The 21,955-nt window shown below is 44.2% G+C and overlaps 2 long non-coding RNA genes across 3 annotated transcripts; both read right to left on the bottom strand.

The window, feature by feature from the left end:
• Positions 1-226: 226 nt before the first annotated feature.
• On the bottom strand, positions 227-2,191 carry LOC134444009 (uncharacterized). Of its 2 annotated transcripts, XR_010033834.1 has the most exons (4): positions 2,110-2,191; positions 1,649-1,793; positions 947-970; positions 227-456 (listed from the first exon to the last, which is right to left on the bottom strand). It is a non-coding gene; the product is annotated as an uncharacterized LOC134444009 (long non-coding RNA). The 2 variants fall into 2 exon arrangements; XR_010033833.1 differs by lacking the exon at positions 2,110-2,191 and having other exon boundaries at positions 1,649-1,983.
• Positions 2,192-15,174: 12,983 nt separating this feature from the next.
• LOC134444013 (uncharacterized) lies at positions 15,175-21,045 on the bottom strand. The gene is made up of 4 exons (XR_010033835.1): positions 20,824-21,045; positions 19,010-19,146; positions 16,770-16,919; positions 15,175-15,401 (listed from the first exon to the last, which is right to left on the bottom strand). It is a non-coding gene; the product is annotated as an uncharacterized LOC134444013 (long non-coding RNA).
• Between the last annotated feature and the right edge of the window lie 910 nt (positions 21,046-21,955).

Consider the following 21,955-nt stretch of genomic DNA (forward strand, 5'->3'; position numbering starts at 1 on the left):
CGGAGACTTAGGGGGTCAATCCGAGAGCAGGGAGGGGTGGAAAGATGACAACGCATATTATTTGAAAAGTGGAAGCTTGTTTGAACAAAACTGACATGATTGGATATGGTGTATAAATTCCCATTGGCTATGGTAAACCTCACCTCCACTTCGGGAAATTCAGTAGGCGGTCTCCAGACCATTTCTACCATGAAGACTCGAGAGGCAAACGAACGTTATTAACATTTATTGAACATTAGACATGATACAGGAATGCATAAAAGTTTGGCGAACAATTACACTTGATACAAAATGCATGAATCTGTTTGGCGAAGGTTCCCGTCTTCGCGTTGAACTCCGGGGTAGGACAGCATATCCTCCAGCGGAGATGGAGGCGGGCGTAGCCTGCCCCCTAACAGACGGGAACCTCTGGTGACGGTGGACGGAGGGGTGGTGGTGGCTTCAAAATCGGCTTAACTGAAAAGCGGAGAACAGAATGAGTGACAGCTATTTAAACAAACGTGAATGTGATCCATTGGCTGAGAGGTAACGATGCATGAGTGACGCGTAACGGGGGAACCCCCAATCTCGCGTTGTGATTGGTTGGCGATCCTGGGCAATGATGACGCATGTATGATCTGTCAAAAGGAAGATTTGTTGGTTGGCCTAGTAGGCTAAGTTTGACAGCCGAGAAATTCGAGTCTCCCTGGTAGAATTTACGCAAGCTCCCATTTCTACCATGAAGACTCGAGAGGCAAACGAACGTTATTAACATTTATTGAACATTAGACATGATACAGGAATGCATAAAAGTTTGGCGAACAATTACACTTGATACAAAATGCATGAATCTGTTTGGCGAAGGTTCCCGTCTTCGCGTTGAACTCCGGGGTAGGACAGCATATCCTCCAGCGGAGATGGAGGCGGGCGTAGCCTGCCCCAAAATAGAGATTAGACGTGAACTCACCTACCGCTTACAAGGAGACACCATCTGAAAGACATGAAGTTAGTTAGATGATTGATTGATGATAGACGGAAGATGAAGGATGATAGGTGATGATGATGATGATGATGATAATAATGATGATGATAATGATAATGATGATAATGATGATAATGATGACAATGATGACAATGATGACGATGACAATGATGACGATGACAATGATGACAATGACAATGACAATGATGACAATGACAATGATGACAATGACGATGATGACAATGACAATGATGACAATGACAATGACGATGATGATAATGATAAAGATGATAATGATAATGATGATGATGATGACAATGATGATGATGATGATGATGATAATGATGATGATGATGATGATAATGATGATAATGACAATGATGACAATGATGATAATGATGATGATGATAATGATGACAATGATGATAATGATGACGATGATAACAATGATGATGATGATAAAGATGATAATGATAATGATGACAATGACGACAATGATGACAATGATAATAATAATAATGATGATGATGATGATGAGTGATAAGTGATAGGTGTTGGAAGACAAATGATGATAGATTAAATGAGATTATAAATGATAGGGATGTTCTAAGGCTTAAGCTTATGGGCGGTGGTCTAGCGGAGGCATGAAGCCTGTGATGATGATGGTGATGATGATAATGTCGGTACCTTAGGCTATGCGAGAAGACATGGCGCGGATGCGCTGAGAGCAGAGACACAGCAGAGCGTTATGATTTGATTGATAGATGCACCTTGGTCAGGAGAGCGCTGAAAACTTAGATTATGACAGTAGGTAGAGAGCCGGAATCGTGACCTAGGAGAGAGAGTAGAACATGGTGATGAATGAGTAAATGAATGGATGGATGAATGAATGTAGGCTATAATATGTGGTATGATAGTTGACATCATAGATAAACAACCATAGCAACTAGGCTGGAGAAATGTTACAAAATATAGAGATAACGCTTACAGACCACTATAAAATCGATCTGATAGATGAGAGAAGGATAGAATACAGACATGACCGGGTGACCGGAGCGATAGCCCCCCAAGAGATGGAGTGAATGCCGCCGGTGCAGCAAAATACCACCGTCACCAGAAATGAGAATAGAAAACATAAAGTTACAGACCAGATATAGCATGCTTCAACGACGTGATGAGGAGTGAGGCAAATGCAGGAAGCGTATGCGCCAGACGACCAACGGCCCAGCGCCTTGATCACAGTAGGGGACAGACCCCGCTTAGCGGCCGTGGTGGCCACGCCGATTCTGAACGAGCGTGCTGTATACCTCTTGGGCGAGGAACGAGAAGAACGAAACAGAGTTAACAGAACAGAAACAGTACACTGAGCCAGATGACAAAGCGAGGAATGAGCCGAATGCAAGATGCACTGCGTCAGACCAGCGGCTGAAAGCCTGCACTATGCGGGCGTCTGCCCAGAGTGGTGAGAGAGACAGCTTTAGACAAAGCATGAGTGGCTAACATTAAAAGACGAGCACCTCGGCCAGGATAGCAGAAAGGTCAGGTTAAAACAGAGGAGAATCGGCAGACAACTGGTAATCATGACCTAAGAGAGGGAGAGAGCAGAGCTTGTAGCTGAAACGAACAATGAATGAAACACCAAGAAAACATCTCGACCAAGAATAATAACACCATGTCAGTTATGATAAACACCTACGCGGTGTGGCGCGGTGAATGCTTGTGCAAAGCAGGCATGGACACAGGCAGTGGGGCGGATGCCCTGGTTGGTTGAGAGAAACAACTTGCGGTAACTGCATGATTAGACTAGCAATAAAAAAGGGTGGCACCTTAGTCGGGAGAATGCAGAAAGTGCGAGCTTACGACAGAGGAGAGTTGGAGAGCCGGTTATCGAGACCTGAGAGGGACAGAGCAGAAAGCTGAAACATCACTGAATAACGGCACCAGAACAAAAACGGCATATCAAAATAGACATAAACTCCTACTCGCTACCAGTGGGTAGCTGCGATAAGTTTGTCATGCAGGATGGATGAGGATACCGATACAACCAGGTGACTGGCGTTAAAGTTGGGGCGACAGCCCAGTGTGATGCTGAGGCGATGGCCCATTGTGATGCCGAGTTGTGATGTTGAGCCGTGGTGTTGAGGTGCGACAGCCCAGGGCAATGCTGAGGTGAGCCGTTGATGCACGAGCCCTGAGGCGCCGGCCCAGGGTGATGTTGAGTCGCCGGCCCAGGGTGATGTAGAGTCGCCGGCCCAGGGTGATGTAGAGTCGCCGGCCCAGGGTGATGTAGAGTCGCCGGCCCAGGATGATGTAGAGTCGCCGGCCCAGGATGATGTAGAGTCGCCGGCCCAGGATGATGTAGAGTCGCCGGCCCAGGATGACGTTGGGGCCGATGCCCAGTCCAGTGTCGGGGCCGATGCCCAGTCCGTCGTCGGGGCCAGAGCCCAGTCCATCTTTGGGGCCAGAGCCCAGTCCATCTTTGGGGCCAGAGCCCAGTCCATCTTTGGGGCCAGAGCCCAGTCCATCGTCGGGGCCAGAGCCCAGTCCGACGTTGGGGCCAGAGCCCAGTCTGACGTTGGGGCCGATGCCCAGTGCACTACGTAGCGTATGCCCTACGTGGAGCGGCAGATGCACGTGTATGTGAAAGTGTACGGGAAAGCAGCAGAGACCACCATCACCAGATATGAGAAAACAAACACAATACGACACATCACAGTCCGAGCGCCCTGACGATTCCAATGAAGCCTAAGGGCACGAGTGGTGTACAGAGTGAGAGGGTTAGCCCATAGATGGCTACCAATGGGATCAGAACCCTGACAGGACTCCATGGGCAGAGTTTCATGTATAGTTTAAGTATGATTATTAACTGTCATCATCGATGTACTTCCCACGGATATCACTCATTTATTTACTTAAATTTGGACGGTGTATATGTAGCCCATTGTGATCAGAATAACTCGAAATAGACAAGGCATTGCAACCGGCTACAATGTCCCTCGATGCGACCGGGCGCAGGCCGAAAGCCCCGCATGATCTTTAAAGGTACACTGTGCAGGAAATGGTCAGAAAAAGAAATGCAACTATGCTGCTCGTTGAAACTGAGCTGCCTATTGCCAAATTTGGTCTTTACATGAACATTTACCATGTAATAAACAATATTTTCTAGTATGGTCCAAGTAAAGTCATTGTAAAAATTGCTATTTGGTAAATTCAAAATGGTGGACCATGGAGAAGATCCCCCCTTACATGTAAGAAAAGTGCAATTTTTCAGTCATAAGGAATACTTGGAATTTGATGGTGGGGTAAGTATTCATGAAAAAAGGTAATTAGTGAACTGGCAGCATGAAGTCTGGAAATAAACAACTAAAAATCTCACACAGTGTCCCTTTAACTTAATCCAGCCCTGAATGACTTGAAGCGGGAGTGAGGAAGCAAGGTACACTTATCAATACAAACTGCAGGCAGTGCGATGACATGAGGTGATGATTGGCACGCGCGCATAAGCTTAATGTGCGATCCAGAAGTCTAGGCCTACGAACCGAAGTCATAACTCTTAAAAGTCAACGAGACCGCCACATGGGCCAGTCCATGCAAACGAAAACGTAAAATAGGCTCGTGTTGTGGGCATAGGCTACTGAACGGAACATTGAAATAGGCAGGTGCAAACTGATGAACGCACGACCGTAATCCACGTGAATGAAAAACTGAAGGCGGTGCTACGGCCCGTAGGCTGAGGTCCTTGCAACATCGCTCCGGAACATAGGAAGTACGTTTGTAATCAGGACAATTAAGAACGAGTGCAAGGCTCTGCAATGTCCTCCGTCCGGTGTCGTGACAGGCAGTAGCACGAAACACAGAAGGTAATGTGGGTTATGCATGCGGGCGAGGCGCTTCGATATATAAGTAGCCCATTTAGATCTGTATCCCCAGCAAACGTTCCAAAAAAAAAGCCACACCGACCGGTTCATAAATGCTCTATAATATTGGCAAGCGAATCACCAGTCCATCCGCAGCAGATGAGGCCGACGAGGACCAAGTAAATTGTGACTCGCAGTACCCATCACGCCTCCGAAAAAACAAATGTGCTGAGCAGATAAGCTGGCTAAGTGCGCGAGGCGCAACGAGAGAGCACCGCGGGCCCAGTTACTTCGAGTCCGCCCTTCCCCAGCAAATGTTCCAAAAGTCACTCCAACCAATTCATGGAATTCTCCCAAATGACCGCAAACGAAACGTAGGCCATCAGTCAACCAGCGGCAGACGATACTGATATCCGAGACAGTGCAACAAGCCGAGTATGAGGCATAAGAGGCGACTTGCCTGGACAACAATTCCCCCGCAAAAATAGTCATTCGCTGAGATAAACGTTCCCTGGGTCCGCAGGGCAAGTGAAGGGAAAGCCGCCAGGTTACTCACGAAATGCACCAGTTCGGGGAAATCCATCCACAGGCAGGCTAGTTCAAAAGCAAATCCACAGAAATCAGGGAGCGGCGTGCCAAACAAATTGATTGAAGCCTTGCGAGAAAATGATTAGGCTGTTAAAAAGCACCGATTGCGTGCCACGCGTTTGAGCGGTTGGAAATCCCATCCCAGCAACGGCAAGGTGAGGAGTTATCAAGTAACCAGGTAGAAAATAAACAGAATGTTTGATAACGAAAACGCCGGACAGCCACTTCAAAATCGGCTTAACTGAAAAGCGGAGAACAGAATGAGTGACAGCTATTTAAACAAACGTGAATGTGATCCATTGGCTGAGAGGTAACGATGCATGAGTGACGCGTAACGGGGGAACCCCCAATCTCGCGTTGTGATTGGTTGGCGATCCTGGGCAATGATGACGCATGTATGATCTGTCAAAAGGAAGATTTGTTGGTTGGCCTAGTAGGCTAAGTTTGACAGCCGAGAAATTCGAGTCTCCCTGGTAGAATTTACGCAAGCTCCCATATCTTACTTCTGACACGGTCTGGTGTGAACTTGACAATAGACCAGAGATCCCTTCATCCATCCATCCCTCCATCCATCCATCCATCCATCCATCCATCCATCCATCCATCCATCCATCCATCCATCCATCCATCCATCCATCCATCCATCCATCATCAGTTCCCTGATCAGACTCAGCTCTGGGCCACATGTCACCACAAAGTATCAGAATTAGAATCAGGATCAATCAATCAAGTTCAAGAGCAGATCGTGGATCCGGTTCAGGTCTAAACCTGAGGCAGACATTGCTGACATGGAGCTCCATACATACAGTATATCATCCATTATCCTCCACTACCCTATGTACTCACACCAGCACCACCAGGAGAAACCCACAGCCAAAAGGCACCAGGAGAAACCCACAGCCAAAAGGCACCAGGAGAAACCCACAGCCAAAAGGCACCAGGAGAAACCCACAGCCAAAAGGCACCAGGAGAAACCCACAGCCAAAAGGCACCAGGAGAAACCCACAGCCAAAAGGCACCAGGAGAAACCCACAGCCAAAAGGCACCAGGAGAAACCCACAGCCAAAAGGCACCAGGAGAAACCCACAGCCAAAAGGCACCAGGAGAAACCCACAGCCAAAAGGCACCAGGAGAAACCCACAGCCAAAAGGCACCAGGAGAAACCCACAGCCAAAAGGCACCAGGAGAAACCCACAGCCAAAAGGCACCAGGAGAAACCCACAGCCAAAAGGCACCAGGAGAAACCCACAGCCAAAAGGCACCAGGAGAAACCCACAGCCAAAAGGCACCAGGAGAAACCCACAGCCAAGAGGTCATGGACAAGCAGCGGACACAAGATAAACACAGCAGCAAACATAACTAAAATAAAGACATATGGGTATGTTTATGTGTATGTGTGCATGTGTGGTGGGGGGTCAAATGTGGAGGCTGAGATGAATAAAAAGCAAGTAAGGACAGCAGGACAAACCCACAGCCGAAAGGTCCTGGACAAGCAGCGGACACAAGATACACATAACTAAAATAAAGACATATGTGTATGCGTGTATGTGTGCATGTGTGGTGGGAGGGTCAAAGGTAGAGGCTGAGATGAATAAAGAGAGAGAGAGAGAGAGAGACAGAGAGAGACAGAGAGAGAGTGAGAGAGGGAGAGAGAGAGCACATTACTTGTGTGGGCACGTCACGTGTGTGTGTGTGTGTGTGTGTGTGTGTGTGTGTGTGTGTGTGTGTGTGTGTGTGTGTGTGTGTGTGTGTGTGTGTGTGTGTGTGTGTGTGTGTGTGTGTGTGTGTGTGTGTGTGTGTGTGTGTGTGTGTGTGTGTATGTATGAGTGTGTGTACCTGCGTAGGGTACTGGCGCGTCCTTGTCCAAGGCCACCAGAGGCGGGTCGAGCAGCACGGTGTCCATATTCTCTGTTATCACACCGTGGTAGGACGTCTCTATCCATGGCTTATGCTTATTCACTACGGAGAGAGAGAGAGAGAGAGAGAGGGGGGGGGAGAGAGAGAGAGAGAGAGAGAGAGAGAAGGGCAGAGAGAGAGAGAGAGAGGGAGAGAGAGGGAGCAGGAGGAGAGGCAGAGAGAGAGGGGGCAGAGAGAGAGAGAGAGAGAGAGAGAGAGAGATGGAGGGGGGGGGTAAATAAGAAGGGTGAAGGAGAGAAGAGGGAGGGAAAATCAAGAAAACGTGATTACTCCTTCACTTCAAAGACAAAGACACTTCATGACTGACTTCTAGTGGAAAATTCGACAAATATGTTTACTTATTTGTCCTTTCGGAAAATTGTTCTGTGCCATTTTCAGTGCATCTGATACAATTACAAAGACATTACAATAAACAAGAACACAATAGACAAACACCCCCCCCCTCTATAGGACGAGAAGACAGGTTGACAAAAAACCCAACTTAAACACAGTAAAGTGCAGTTATTCAGTACCAAAGTGCAATGTGCTTATGATCAAAACCAAGAACAACTTGGCTACATTTTCCTCTTCTCTTCTTATTTACTGTAACCTTGAACATATGCTCAGTACTGCACTTCCTATACAGATGGAGAGGTCAGGTGAAGCTTCAGTTTTAATACTTTGTTGATATTTACTGCATATTGCATACTGCATATTGTTTTCCAACAAGCATCCGTTGAATATTCTGCTGTGTTGAAGTATAGTGAATCAGTTATTTAACTTACTACTACTTTATTTATTTTTCAGGATATTGCACATTAATTAACATACATACAAAACATATATGTAAATGCGCCAGATTATAGCACAAATGCTAATTTCCATCTGGTGTCCAAAAATAGGCAGGTGATGTTTTCAAGCAGCAAAGAAATTAAAATCACAGATATACAATGTATCCATAAAAACTGTGGAATGATAGAAACATAAGGCATGTTAATAAAAGAAAAAAGGGGCCCAGAAGTAGGGCAATGTGTTAGTAGATAGTGTGTGCGTGTGTGTGGGCGCGTGTGTGTGTGTGTGTGCGAGAGTGCGTGTATACAAGTTTAGCTTACTGGTGTGTACATGTTTGTTGGGCTCGAAGCCACATTTTAATCTGGCACGTAAAGGTGACTAAAGAGCAATATTCCGGAATGATGCAACATGCTATTAATTTGGAATGACTCAACATGCTAATAATTTCTGACCAGATGACGACACAGAGGCAACATTTGGTTCATAACATTTGGACCAACGGATAACACACACACACACACACACACACACACACACACACACACACACACACACACACACACACACACACACACACACACACACACACACACACTTGCTATTTTCAGTGCTTCTCCTGTGTGCTAAATGTTTACCCTGATGTTTTTGCTTTAACAGCTTCCAGTTGGACTTGTCATGCTAATAAAGACCACAGTGTTACAGTGGGAGCCCAACACATGCACGCACGCACGCACACACACACACACAAACACATGTGTGAGTCCAAAACAAGAGGTTAATTAGCCTGTCTGGATGAAACACCGCACAGCACATCAGCCTTATCTGCTGCTAATAAACGAGAACATGCACACGAGTGTTTGTGTGTGAGAAAACAACACGCGCAGTATAATAGAACAAGTCCAACAGGCGGACAACAGATGCGTCCCTGTATGCTCGTGGTTCTCAACCTTTTTTGCCCAAATGTCCCCCAGGCCTCCTCATAACCTGTCAAGGCAATTTATCAGGAAGCCATGGGACCATGGGATTTCAAATAGGCTAGATCAAGTAGGCCTAGCCTAAATTCCAAATTACCAGACATTAGTAGGCCTAGTCTATTGAAAACAAACTTTTTGTTCCTCAAATGAACAGTAAATGTTAATCTTACTAGCCAACACACACTTATAAATGAAAATGAAAATGCCTATCAAGTTGGTATTTTCTACTAGCCGAACTGAAATTTCAAAATGAACCAAGCCATTTCAGCATCACGTGCAGGAAAGAATCTAAACATCGACAAATAGGCTAATAAACAGGCCTAAATAAAACCGCTGGGGTGAATCATGTCTTTAATGTTCAATGGGAGATTTTTTTTAACGCCAAGGCACAAAGAAGTGTCATCCAAAACGTGATAGAACCAGGGGTCTTCAGGTAGGCGACGTAGCTCTATTAAAATTCTGTCAGTCGTGCGCGCTGTCAAGCGGGCAGGCGCGAAATCAGCCTATATTTCGCAAGATCGCACTACCGGGGCTAGCTACGCTTCTTACCCGCCTTTCAAGCTTCGCTGCCCTGTCAGCCGGCCCGGTCTGCCGGCCCGGTCAGCCGGCCCGGTCAGCCGGCGGCAGACAGATCCGGCAGAACAGGCCAGATAGCAAACGGCGAATGATCGTTTGTACACATTACGCTCTCTGAGTCACTCAATCGCTACATAATCACAACATAGTGTCTACAAGGCTTAAATGCGATTGCATGTTGGTCCTAGATAACATTTACGCCCCGTTATATTGTACTGTACAAGAAGTAACCTGCTGCCTGGTTGTGGTAAAAGGCTAACGAATGCTAACTCTAGCTTACCCGGCTGGCTAAAAACATCGACATCGAGTGATCAAATGACAAAGTGGAAACATCGAGTGGTCAAATGACAAAGTGGGGAAACCTATTTGTGTCAAATAAGTTTGTAGTGCATTTTCACACCAATCCATGATAGTGGTGGTATTTATAAGCATGTATGCTCTTTAAATGAAGCAAAAACTTTGATGTTGGAAATCACAGAAATCGCCGCCATGTTTCTCTGAAAATGTTGGCCACTGAACCAGAGCTGAACTGCAACTGAACTGTCTGTGCTGCCCTGTGGACACAGAGGGAATTACAATTCAGAAACGTATCACGGGCGGGTGGACGGACGTACGGACCGACGGATGGACAAAGCCTCTTATAGAGATGCGTGGGACGCATCTAAAAAGGCACAAGAGAAGACTGCACCATACACACACACACACACACACTCACATACTCTAACACACACACGCACGCACGCACGCACACACATACACACACACACACACACACACATACACACACACACACCACAGTGCTTGCCAGGGTGTCTTCGCACAGGGGGATCGAGTGAGTGGAGATCTTGACCGCTCCATGAACTCGTTTCTCCCGATACGCACTCATTCATCTCCCAAATCCTCCACTCCTCTCCTCTCCTCTCCTCCATCTCTCCTCTCTTCTCCTCTCCTCTCTTGTCCTCTTCACTCTTCTCCTCTCTCCTCTCCTCTCCTCTCCTCTCTTCTCCGCTCCTCTCCACTCTTCTCCTCTCTCCTCTCCACTCTTCTCCTCTCTCCTCTCCTCTCCTCTCCTCTCTTCTCCACCTTCCTCAGCCAATCCACCCTATCACCACTGCAGCAATATTCCACACCCCCCCCACCACCACCATCAACCCCACACCACCCCAGCCTACCCCATCGCCATCCATCCACCCCACGCCACCCCATCGCCATCCACGCCACCCCGCCACCTTCCACGCCACCCCATCCCACCACCTTCCACGCCACCCCATCCCACCACCACCATCCACCCCACCCCATCCCACCACCATCCACCCTTCCCCTAGCCACCACCACCACCCCACCCTAAGCGGTTTTATCCATTTCCACGGACAGCAGAAACATTAGTGTGATCCTGAACTCCTGTCCTGTGCGGCTAATGGAAGCTGGTGGGAGCTACATGGAGGGGAAATAGCATCTATCCATTACGAGGGGTACTGCAGAGAAGAGAAGAGGAGAGGAGAGAAGAGAAGAGAAGAGAAGAGAAGAGAAGAGAAGAGAAGAGAAGAGAAGAGAAGAGAAGAGAAGAGAAGAGAAGAGAAGAGAACAGTAGAGTAGAGTAGAGTAGAGTATAGTAGAGTAGAGTAGAGTAGAGAAGAGAAGAGAAGAGAAGAGAAGAGAAGAGAAGAGAAGAGAAGAGGAGAGGAGTGAAGAGAAGAGAAGAGAAGAGGAGAGGAGTGAAGAGAAGAGAAGAGAAGAGAAGAGAAGAGAAGAGAAGAGAAGAGAAGAGAAGAGAAGAGAAGAGAAGAGAAGGGAAGGGAAATAGCATCTATCCATTACGAGGGGTACTGCAGAGAGGAGAGAAGGGGAAAATGGAAAATGAAATGAGCAAATCGGGCAAAAATATGTTTTCCTGTAAAAAGTACATTTGGAGTCATGTCAAGTATTGGCGCACCACTTCGCACACTAACCTATTGCACACACACATACTGGCACATCATCATGCGCACTCACATGCAAGCACACACACGCACACACACACACGCACACACACATACACTCACACACACACACACACACTGTCTCCAATAAAAGGCTGCCCTGCACTGTAGACTACTCAGCAACAGACTCTCCAAAAGACTGTAGAGGAGAGGGGAAAGAAAGAAAGAAAGAAAGAAAGAAAGAGAGAAAGAAAGAAAGAGAGAAAGAAAGAAAGAAAGAAAGAAAGAAAGAAAGAAAGAAAGAAAGAAAGAAAGAAAGAAAGAAAGAAAGAAAGAAAAAAGGAAGGAAAGAAAGAAAAAATGAGCTGATACGGCTAATACAGAAGGGGTAACACTCACATACACACTCATACACACACATACCACCACCACCACACACACACATACACACACACACACACCACCACCACCACACACACACACACACACACACACACACACACACACACACACCACCACACACACACACACACACCCCACCACACACACACACACACACCCCACCACACACACACACACACACCCCACCACCACACACACACACCCCACCACACACACACACACACACACACCCCACCACACACACACACACACACACACACTGTAAAAAACAATTGCATGTTTTAACTTAAAACTTTAAGTTAACCAGCTGCCTCACAGATTAAAGTTAATTAAAATCGTTATTGTGAGTTGTGTGCACCTTGTCAAAAGCAGAGTTGTGAGTCATCATGTTGTTACACTTGCGGTTGTTTCAACTTAACGGTTCAAGTTAAAAATTCAGTGAGCTTGAGTACTCGAGTCGCAATGACTTTGCAATTATTGTTAATTCAACTTAGTTGTGCAAGTTAAAAATTAAGTGAGCTTGAGTACTTGAGTTGTAATGACTTTGCAATTATTGTTATTTCAACTTAGTTGTGCAAGTTAAAAATAAAATAAACTTGAGGACTTGAGTCTCAATAACTTTGCACTTATTGTTATTTTAACTTAGTTCTGCAAATTAAAAATAAACTGAAGTTCATAGTAAAATAACAAAAAACTTTTCTTCACCCAAAATATTTTATTATAGAGCAACATGTAAAAACAATTACACAACAATACAACAAACTATACACTTAACAGTTAGCTGGCACACCTCAAAGTTTGCAAAACTTATGCATGAAAAAAAAAATTAATTGCTAATCAAAACTGTAACAGAATTTCACAAATGTTTTCTGCTATGTTTTTAGTATTACATTTAGTAATGTAAACAAAACGCAGCAATACAACATAAATGATGCCGATACGTTACAAAACCAACAAGGAAATATATATTTAAAGGAGAAAATCCATTTTCCATACTTAACGCTCTTCTCTGATCTGAGATTAGTTCATTCAAGCATCTTTATAGTCTTTGCATGTGCCCACAATCAGTCGGGTGTAGTAAAGATGCAATGTGTAAGATTTTTAGTTTCTTTCCAGAATTCATGCAACCCATTCACTAATGTTACCTTTTTCATGAATACTTACCCACCACGATCAAATTCCAAGTATTCATTATGACTGGGAAAATTGCACTTTTCATACATGAAAAGGGGGACCTTCTCCATGGTACGCCATTTTGAATTTATAGAAATAGACATTTTAGCTGCAAAAATGACTGTACTTGGGCCATAATAGAAAACGTTTTTTACTTGAAAAGTTTTACTTGGTAAACGTTCGTGAAAAGATCAAATTTGGCAATAGGCAACCCAGTTTCAATGAGCAGCATAGTTGCAGTACCTTTTTTGACCATTTCCTGCACAGTGCACCTTTAAATGAAATGTGGCAATTTTCTACAGATTTACTGGGGGCACACAAAGGCCAGAGAGGAACGTCTCAGATCAGAGAAGAAGTTCAGTAAAACGTGGTGAATTGTTTTATTAAACAAAAAACATGCTAACGTTGGAAATTTCATAGTAAAATGATACTGTTTGTAACAGAGCATTTCAAAAGGTGTTGATCAGCAAGTTGTGTAGCTCTGGCATCTAAACATTTTAATAAGGTACATCATTCAACATAGGAAAGGATAGATTTATGTTACAACATAGTTCAGTATGAAAACATGGTCGACTGATCTTTTAAGTGAAAGTGCACATCAATGCTTGACATTTCTAAGTAACATGGTACTGTTTGCAACCGGGTTTGTAAAGTGGTGTGAAGAAAACATGTTTGAGCCATATATCCATCGCTTCCTATGTTGTTGTCTGATCTGAGACGAGTTCATGCAAGCCACTCTGGTCTTTCTGCGTGCCCACAATCAGTAAGGTAAAGTAACTTGATTTTGTAGCTGCAGACTGACAGCAAGAAGGCACAAAATACCAGAAAGGAACCCATGAAGTCATCTCAGCCAGAAAACACAATTCATAATACATACAAACATTGCACTGTTCCTTTGCATAAAAGATTACATAAATGTTTACATACCCTCAGCAGCCACAACCCTAAGTATAACTTACCACCCCCCCTACCCGTGTAACTTAAATGATAACTTCTGCCAATTTTGACATACAGTTGTAATGCTCACACTACCCTGGACTTGTCAGTACCTGAGATTTTTTCCCCCTTCAAACCTTTCAGAGATCTAGGTCATTGTAATGGGGGCAGGCGTTTGTTTACATTTAAAAAAAAAAAACATCTCAATTTATTCCCAATAACATCCAAAAGGTTATGCAACATTAGCAGACAACTAGCAAACAGCTATACCTTTTGGGATAATATTTGGAGTAGGCCTATGTTAAAAAAAATGTAATGTAAGCAAAGTCTGCCCCCATTAGAATAGCTCAGATCTCAGAAAGGGCTGAGTCAAAAAATGCAGCATCAAGTGAGAGCAGGCAATGACAAGTCAAGGGTAGCGTGAGCAATACAACAGCATATTGAAATTGGCAGAAGTTATAAGGCAGTGTTTCTCAACCTTTTCTTAGGCGAGGCACCCTTTCAATTCATGAAGAATCTCAAAGCACCCAAACCAACAAGCCGTAACCTGGTATTGCATCCGATACCACACAAACTTAGATAAGTAACACATTTGGAGACGTTCAAAGTTGCAGCTTTATCTTCGACAGGCTATGTGTAGGCCATACTGGGGTGACCTAAATTTACTTTATTGTGTAAATAGTGGATGAAAAATGTAAACGTAAATGGTGGATGAAAGATTCCACTGACTAAGCATTAATTTAGACAAATATGTATTATATTACATAACTTATTTATCTATTTAGGTCATTTTCACATTCCGTCAGCCACGTTTCCGCGGCACCCCTGAGGGGGGTGTTTGGCACCCCAGGGTGCCATGGCACCACTGTTGAGAAACACTGGTTTAAGGAATAGAAAGGGACACAAAGTGGCCCTGAAACACTCAACTGAAGTGTGTGTGTGCGTGCGCGCCTCGCACATGCACACACAGTGCCTAGACTTGACTAACATACCAGGTCTACAGCTCCAACCTCCAGCAGATGTCTTCCATGTGGCAGTTGTTGTGGAGGAAATCGTTGTGCTACACAATTTTAAACGATATGGCAACGGTTGTGGCCTTGCTGTTAGGCATAATATATGCGGTTAACCTGCAGTGTCCGAGCGCCATGAAGTACGTATTCGTTTCTGCAACGTGTGGTAGTGAAAATACAACCAGACAACGCCTCAGCTTGAGTCCACAACTTCCGAAACAAGCTGCTGGAAAGGCTCCCTCCTGGTTGACTTCGTAGCTAATCAGAATTCCAAGGTGGATGTCTTTCGTTGCTTCTCCAAGTGTGTCACCATGGGCCTTGAGAAGGAAAAAATTGTGAATGTTTAGAACATGGGGGTGAAACTCTAAGGGACAAAATCTAAATCTGGGACAAAGTTGCGGGTCAAACTCAAAATTTATTAAATAAAAAATGGGCTAAAATTGCACAACCAGGCACTTAATACTTAGAGGCAAATTTCGCAAGTACCCATTCCCATTATTTAGAGTACCGGTAGTTCAAATGTAGCCTGGTTCACACCAGACGGTTTATGTGTAGCTTCAGCTCCCCCTGGCGGAGCAGAGCTACACACACTACCGTCTGGTACACAGCCATAGAGCACGCTCCGTCTCCAACCAGAAAATAGACGGAGCATTTATTGCTTCTGCACGGCCTCCTCACCAACAAATTCCTTCAAAAACCTTCCTGTTAATCTTTAAAGAGTCAATGTAGTCTCTAATCTGTCTTGTGACTCCTCAATGTGAGTTACTTTTATATTTCAGAAATAAATGCTCCGTCTATTTTCTGGTTGGAGACGGAGCGTGCTCTATGGCTGTGTACCAGACGGTAGTGTGTGTAGCTCTGCTCCGCCAGGGGGCGCCAAAGCTACACACAAACAGTCTGGTGTGAACCAGGCTAGTTCAAATGTGCCTGTGCATATTCTCACACTACCCTGGACTTGTCAGTACCTGTTCTTGCTTATATTTCTCCTTGTCATTCGCTTTGGTCAAAGGCGTCTGCTAAACGCTATGTAATATAATGTAATGGGCTGAGTCGAAAAATGCAGCATCACCGGGTACTGACAAGTCAAGGGTAGCGTGTGCAATACAATAGCATATTCAAATTGGCAGAGGGTTAAAGGGTTAAATAAACCATCTATCTACAGAGTTTTGTTCATCTAGTGTGAGGGTGTTATTTGTGAAGAGTTCTGTAAAAACATCTTAAGTTACAAAAAAATTAGCTTTAGCCATCAGTAAAAACTAACACAGTATGTTAAGGGTGATAATAGTCCAACACTAGAAAAAAACCCAACAAAATTCTGGTCTTTCCTAGAAGGAAGCTCACGCAATGGTATCCATCTAGTGGTGTCAAACTCAAGTTCACAGTGGGCCAAAATCTAAATCTGGAACGAAGTCTCAGCCCAAAATCTATATACTGAATGAAAAACAGGTTAAAATTGTGCAAGCATGCACGTCCCTGTACATATTCCGTTGCATATGAGGGTGAGATATTACACTGGCCTGGGCCCCAGTCATTTGCCTGTGACACACTGAATTGTGTGTAAGTCAAGACATCTGAAATTATCTCGTAAGCCAGATTTTAGCCCCCGTGCCTGAGTGTCACACTCTTGATCTAAAGAACATTGGACTAATTGGTTAATCTCAAACGCTAGGTTGTCTTTGGTATACCTGTCGTTCAGAAAACATGGCCGGCCATCTCTCCATGCTGTCGGCAACCATGGGTTGATCCCCAACTGTTTCTTTACGGCGAAGCGAGAAAGTAGCAGACATCACTTCATCCACTGTTGTGTTGTCTGGGTCTTTCTTCATTACCTCCATCTGAATGTAATTGCACAAGCACAAAGTCCACATGCTATGACAATAGTCTTCAGACTTTAGAGCAAAGTTCAGTCAGTACACAACAGTCAATACACTACATACATACAGTGCTCATAATACTAGCAGTGCCTTTACAAAGGTGAGTAAATGTCAAAATTCTTCAAGTAAATTGTACTTTAAAGAGCATTTTTTGTGGGACACTGCACATTATATTTCAAAGCCAGTACTTATTCAGATTTGGAAAGGTAATTCAATTTTATGACATTTCATAGAAAGTGAAGAAATGTTTTGTTAAAAAAATATTAGTGTTGACTTCGGTCTATGTTGGAAACTCAAAAATGTTCTGTACCTACTCACAAATTCTCAAAAAATTCTACCTTGCTGAGCATGCTTAACTAATATTTTGTTGCATAACCATGGTTTCTAGTAACAATTTAGCATCTGTGGTCCATGTAGTCAACCAACATCCGGCAACGGTCCACACGTATTGCAGCTCAGTGTAATTGTATTACAGTCCACAATTCCTCTGCATGTCTTGATTTTGCCTCACCAACAGCAGGTTTTTTATGTCACCCCACATATTTGCAATGCTATTAAAGTGGTGGTTCGCTATTTTAGACATTAAGCCCTGTTTGTGTGACTTCTGGGGTGAAGTGGAGATCTTCTCATCACAATTTTGACATTTGGTCCTGAATGGAGCATTTGGGGATCCAAGACTGCAGCCCCCCCGCAACTTACATTGACTCCAATGGAGCACTCAAGCAATTGATCATACAATGGCTCTGCAAACGAAATGTCTCTGCAAACGAAAGTTTAATGCCATTTTATGACCGATTGCTTGAGTGCTTCATTGGAGTCAATGTAAAGGTGGGGGAGCTGCAGTCTTGAATACACAAATGCTCCGTTCAGCACCAAATGTCAAACATTGAGAACATCTCTACTTCACCCCAGAAGTCACACAAACAGGGCTTTAAGTCTAAAATAGCGAACCACCACTTGTGCTGGATGCTGTTTCTCTGTAACCAAGATTTTGCTAGCAAGCACAATTATGGTACCAGACAAACAGCATACTAATGGAGTGGCCAGCACAATTCCCGGACCTTAATCTCATAGACAACATGTGGGCTGACAAAAAATGCTACTTATGAGGCAAAACCAAAAAATGCAGAGGAATTGTAGAATTTAGTACAATTAAGCTGAGCTGCAATACCTGCTGACGGTTGCCAGACTTTGGTCGACGCCAGGCACCACAGATGCGAAACAGTGCAGAAACCATGAAGATGCAACAACATATTAGTTTAAGATGCTCACCAAAGCTGAATTTTCAAGAATTTGTTAGTTCGGACAGAACATCGAGTTTCCAAATACAGATGTAAACACACTGCTATTTGTTTGAACATTACATGTCTTCACTTTCCGTGAGATATCATAAAATGTAATTCTTCGCTTTGAAATAGAATGTGCACCGTCCCAAATGCATTTTGACATTTACTCACCTTTGTAAAGTCACTGCTATTATTATGAACACAACAGTAAGTGCATACGGTGTACTCCAGGGATGTCAAACACACTGACAGGGGCCAAATCTAGCCCATACGGTCATTCTATTTGGCCTAAGAGATCATTTCAGATGTTATCATTTAAGTATGGTACGTGTTTGCTCTATTTTAGCCCATTTTTACTTCAGTAAATTATTGTCAGATTTTGATTTTGGGGTCACTGTGAATTTCAGTTTGACATCTTTGGTGTAGTCCCTCACTGAACCCAGAATAATCGGTGCCATGCGGCTGCCTTCAGTGCCTCTGCGTGCGTGCGTGCTTGCGTGCGTGCATGTGCATGTGAAGCACTCAGTCAACTTTTTAGTTGAGATATTGTGTTACACAAATACGTTTTGATTCCTTGAGATCTAGACAGGTACAGTATTTTTGGAAAAAGAAAAAAGCGCCTAAAGTGTTAAAGTGCTGTACCTTGTAGATACACAGGAATGGTGTGTGTGTGTGTGTGTGTGTGTGTGTGTGTGTGTGTGTGTGTGTGTGTGTGTGTGTGTGTGTGTGTGTGTGTGTGTGTGTGTGTGTGTGTGTGTAATATACCTAAATGCCCCTCCATCACTCCAGCATTTTGCCCTTGTGGAGAATCCGGACAGTAGTTTGACTTCTTCAGGTTCAGTCACTTCCCTTTTCTTTTGTTGACCAGGACCTCCGGGCATTCCACTGCACTGAGTTTTTGCCTGAGTGCATACAAAGAAACATTTCATTTCATTTCAAACTAATTGCACGATTGCATCATTAATTAAACTATTCTTGGCCTTGTTTACAAGTGCAGAGGGTGGCCCTCTTGAAAAATGGCTTGGATTTTGGGTGGTAAACGCCATTAGCTGATGGGGTGCATTCTAATGAACATCTGTGCCAATTTCCATACTTGCATACCAAAGTGAACCATTTTGTGGTGATTTTGCATGTATGCACTCCACTATATGTTGGGAAAGGCACAAAGGTGGATGAAAGACAGTCTCTAAACCAGGCGTCATCAATGTGGTGCCCGTAGACCAGCTAGCCCTCCAGGAGCTTCTGAGGTGCCCAACCAGAATGTTAATAAACAGTCACGACTACAAGATTTTAGACACAGTTGCATTTCTTTTTTAGACACATAGATGCATTTCTTAATATGAATATGACATTATTTCTATAGCCTATAATATAGCCTATAAAAACATTTCCTTATAAGCAAATTATCATTCAATCTAGTGTGATTTAGGAATGATGTCAAGGCACCAGCACTAGGATTTTGAACAAAAGTAGCCCTCTGACCCAGAGAGGTTTGGGAGCCCTGATCTAAGCACAACCGATAATGGAATTGAGAGTGGGCGACGTACGAGCCGTGGGGCTTTTCCTTCTCCGTTGCAGCCACTAGAAGCGAAGACTGACAATAAGAACTAACAATTACACCCGAAAATGCTTCACAGCGAATTGTTAATTTATTTTAAAAAGTGAATATCCACAACAATGTTTCACCCATGAAGTAAACTTCAGAACTCACTTTTCCATTCACGTTACCTCGACAGAATAATCACACGTAGCTATTAGCGAATTAGAGCTCTAGTCAACAAAGCCAAACGCCCGCCAAAATACCCAGCAACTCGACAACATTGCTAACTCTGGTAGGTGCTAGCAAACTCCAATAAATGAAGTGTCAAGTCAACCCGAATCACATTTTTCCCCCTTCAAATAACTCTCGTCTCAGAACAAATTGAGATGCCTGTCGTGCCTCGAATACCCAGCTAATATAGGAACTAGGGCTCTAACTAGCTTTAGCAATTAGTCTACAAGCACAGTCGGGCGGCATAGCCTACAAACTTACACATTTCCTAACTAGCCAGCAGACTTACAATAACTGAGGGGGAACTAGGCAGCGTAACCATTTTCAAAACGTAATTTGCCCCGAGATAGGTCAAACAACTACCTAGATTCGCCATGCATATGAGGTTGACACTGAATAGCAAACCCCAGCCCAAATTACCCACATCCAGCGACAGTGCTCACAGCCCTGCTAACTAGCTTGCCCCCACCACACACGCACCTAGCGTACATAGATACAATGTATCTGGCACTATCTGCCAAGTTCATATAAGTTCGAATGCAGCACAAACTTTGTTCCCCACTACTAACCAAGAGACGCATCTTAAATATAATGTATTTATCTCTCTGAGAACAGCAATTATTCTTCTGCAGCACCTGAAAATGACAATACATTGCACCTGCAAATACCCTCAGAAGCACCGATACGAGCGTAGCATAGCCTACCAGCATCCTAGAGTAGCTCACGGCTAAAATGTCAAACAAGTATACGCCACAAATGACATGGCTTCCTCTGCGCACAAGTAGCTAAAATGATACAAAACACTTACTAGTTGCGAAATCCTCACGAAAGAGAAGGACATTTGAGCTTCTTCGGGGTGAGTCGACCGTCAGCTACTTCGGGATGAGTCGACCTCGGCTCTCTCTGGCGCGGGCGGCTGGCTGAACTAGGACAGTGCGCGCGTGATCCAAATGTAACAAACGTCTCTGCAAGTTGCGTCAGGGTGGGAGCTGGGAGAGGGAGGGCAGCGGTGCTGGTTGCGTTAGGCCTACTGAACCAGAGCCATACAGAGGGGAGAGTTACGCGATTGGAGGACCAGGAATTAAATGGCAGCTCCGCCTTTCAGCGAGATAAGGGTGTTCCTAAAGCGGCTGTCTTTCCATAGACTCAACATAGAACCACCACATTAACAGCCAAAAATAAGGACTAACGAACTATACTGCGGGGTAATCACCACACATATGTAAACCATCAACTGTCTCGGTGGTGATAATCCCAACAGTTTTACCATCTGTGATGTTAATCTGAAGTTATTACTACGAACAGCAAGTCTCGTCATATTCCCTGCATTGCATCGCATTGCATTTGCTATGTGCTACGCCCACTACTAGGAACTAACACTCGCAACGCTGAGCAGTACTGAGAAGCTAAAACAGCTAATTTTGCTAATGAGGAAGTCAGCCTAAGCACACAGCGGAGATTGCCAGACTGTCCCCTCTGTATGGCTCTGTACTGAATAAACAAAAGACCTACCGATTTTTTTGTCCCACAAAAACACCGAACACCTAAGTCATTATGGACTTCGACTACACCACCATGTTTTATTATTATATTAGGCCTATTTCCCAATTCTAATTATTGTCATTCTTCATGTGTTCCCCTTTTCTCCTTTGGTGCTCATCGGGACTCTTGCTTGTTTCAAGGATATCCAAGATATTGATAAAATCATTTAAATAAAAACTTTATTTGGTTAGGTTACGCCTTATTCCTGGAGTAGCCTAAAGATGTCAAAAGGAGATTGCTATTCAGATTAATCTGGTGCAGAGGTGAGGGACGCCAGCAGGGGGCGATGGAGGTACCCCACTCAAACTTTTAATTGTAAGTTCATTCAACTTCCTTGTGTTGAAAGAACTTATGGGTACAAGTCAAATAACTACAACTCAGACATATGAGTTGAATTT

This window comes from Engraulis encrasicolus, unplaced genomic scaffold, assembly GCF_034702125.1.
Source record: "Engraulis encrasicolus isolate BLACKSEA-1 unplaced genomic scaffold, IST_EnEncr_1.0 scaffold_42_np1212, whole genome shotgun sequence".
In the NCBI taxonomy this organism is placed as follows: Eukaryota; Metazoa; Chordata; class Actinopteri; order Clupeiformes; family Engraulidae; genus Engraulis; species Engraulis encrasicolus.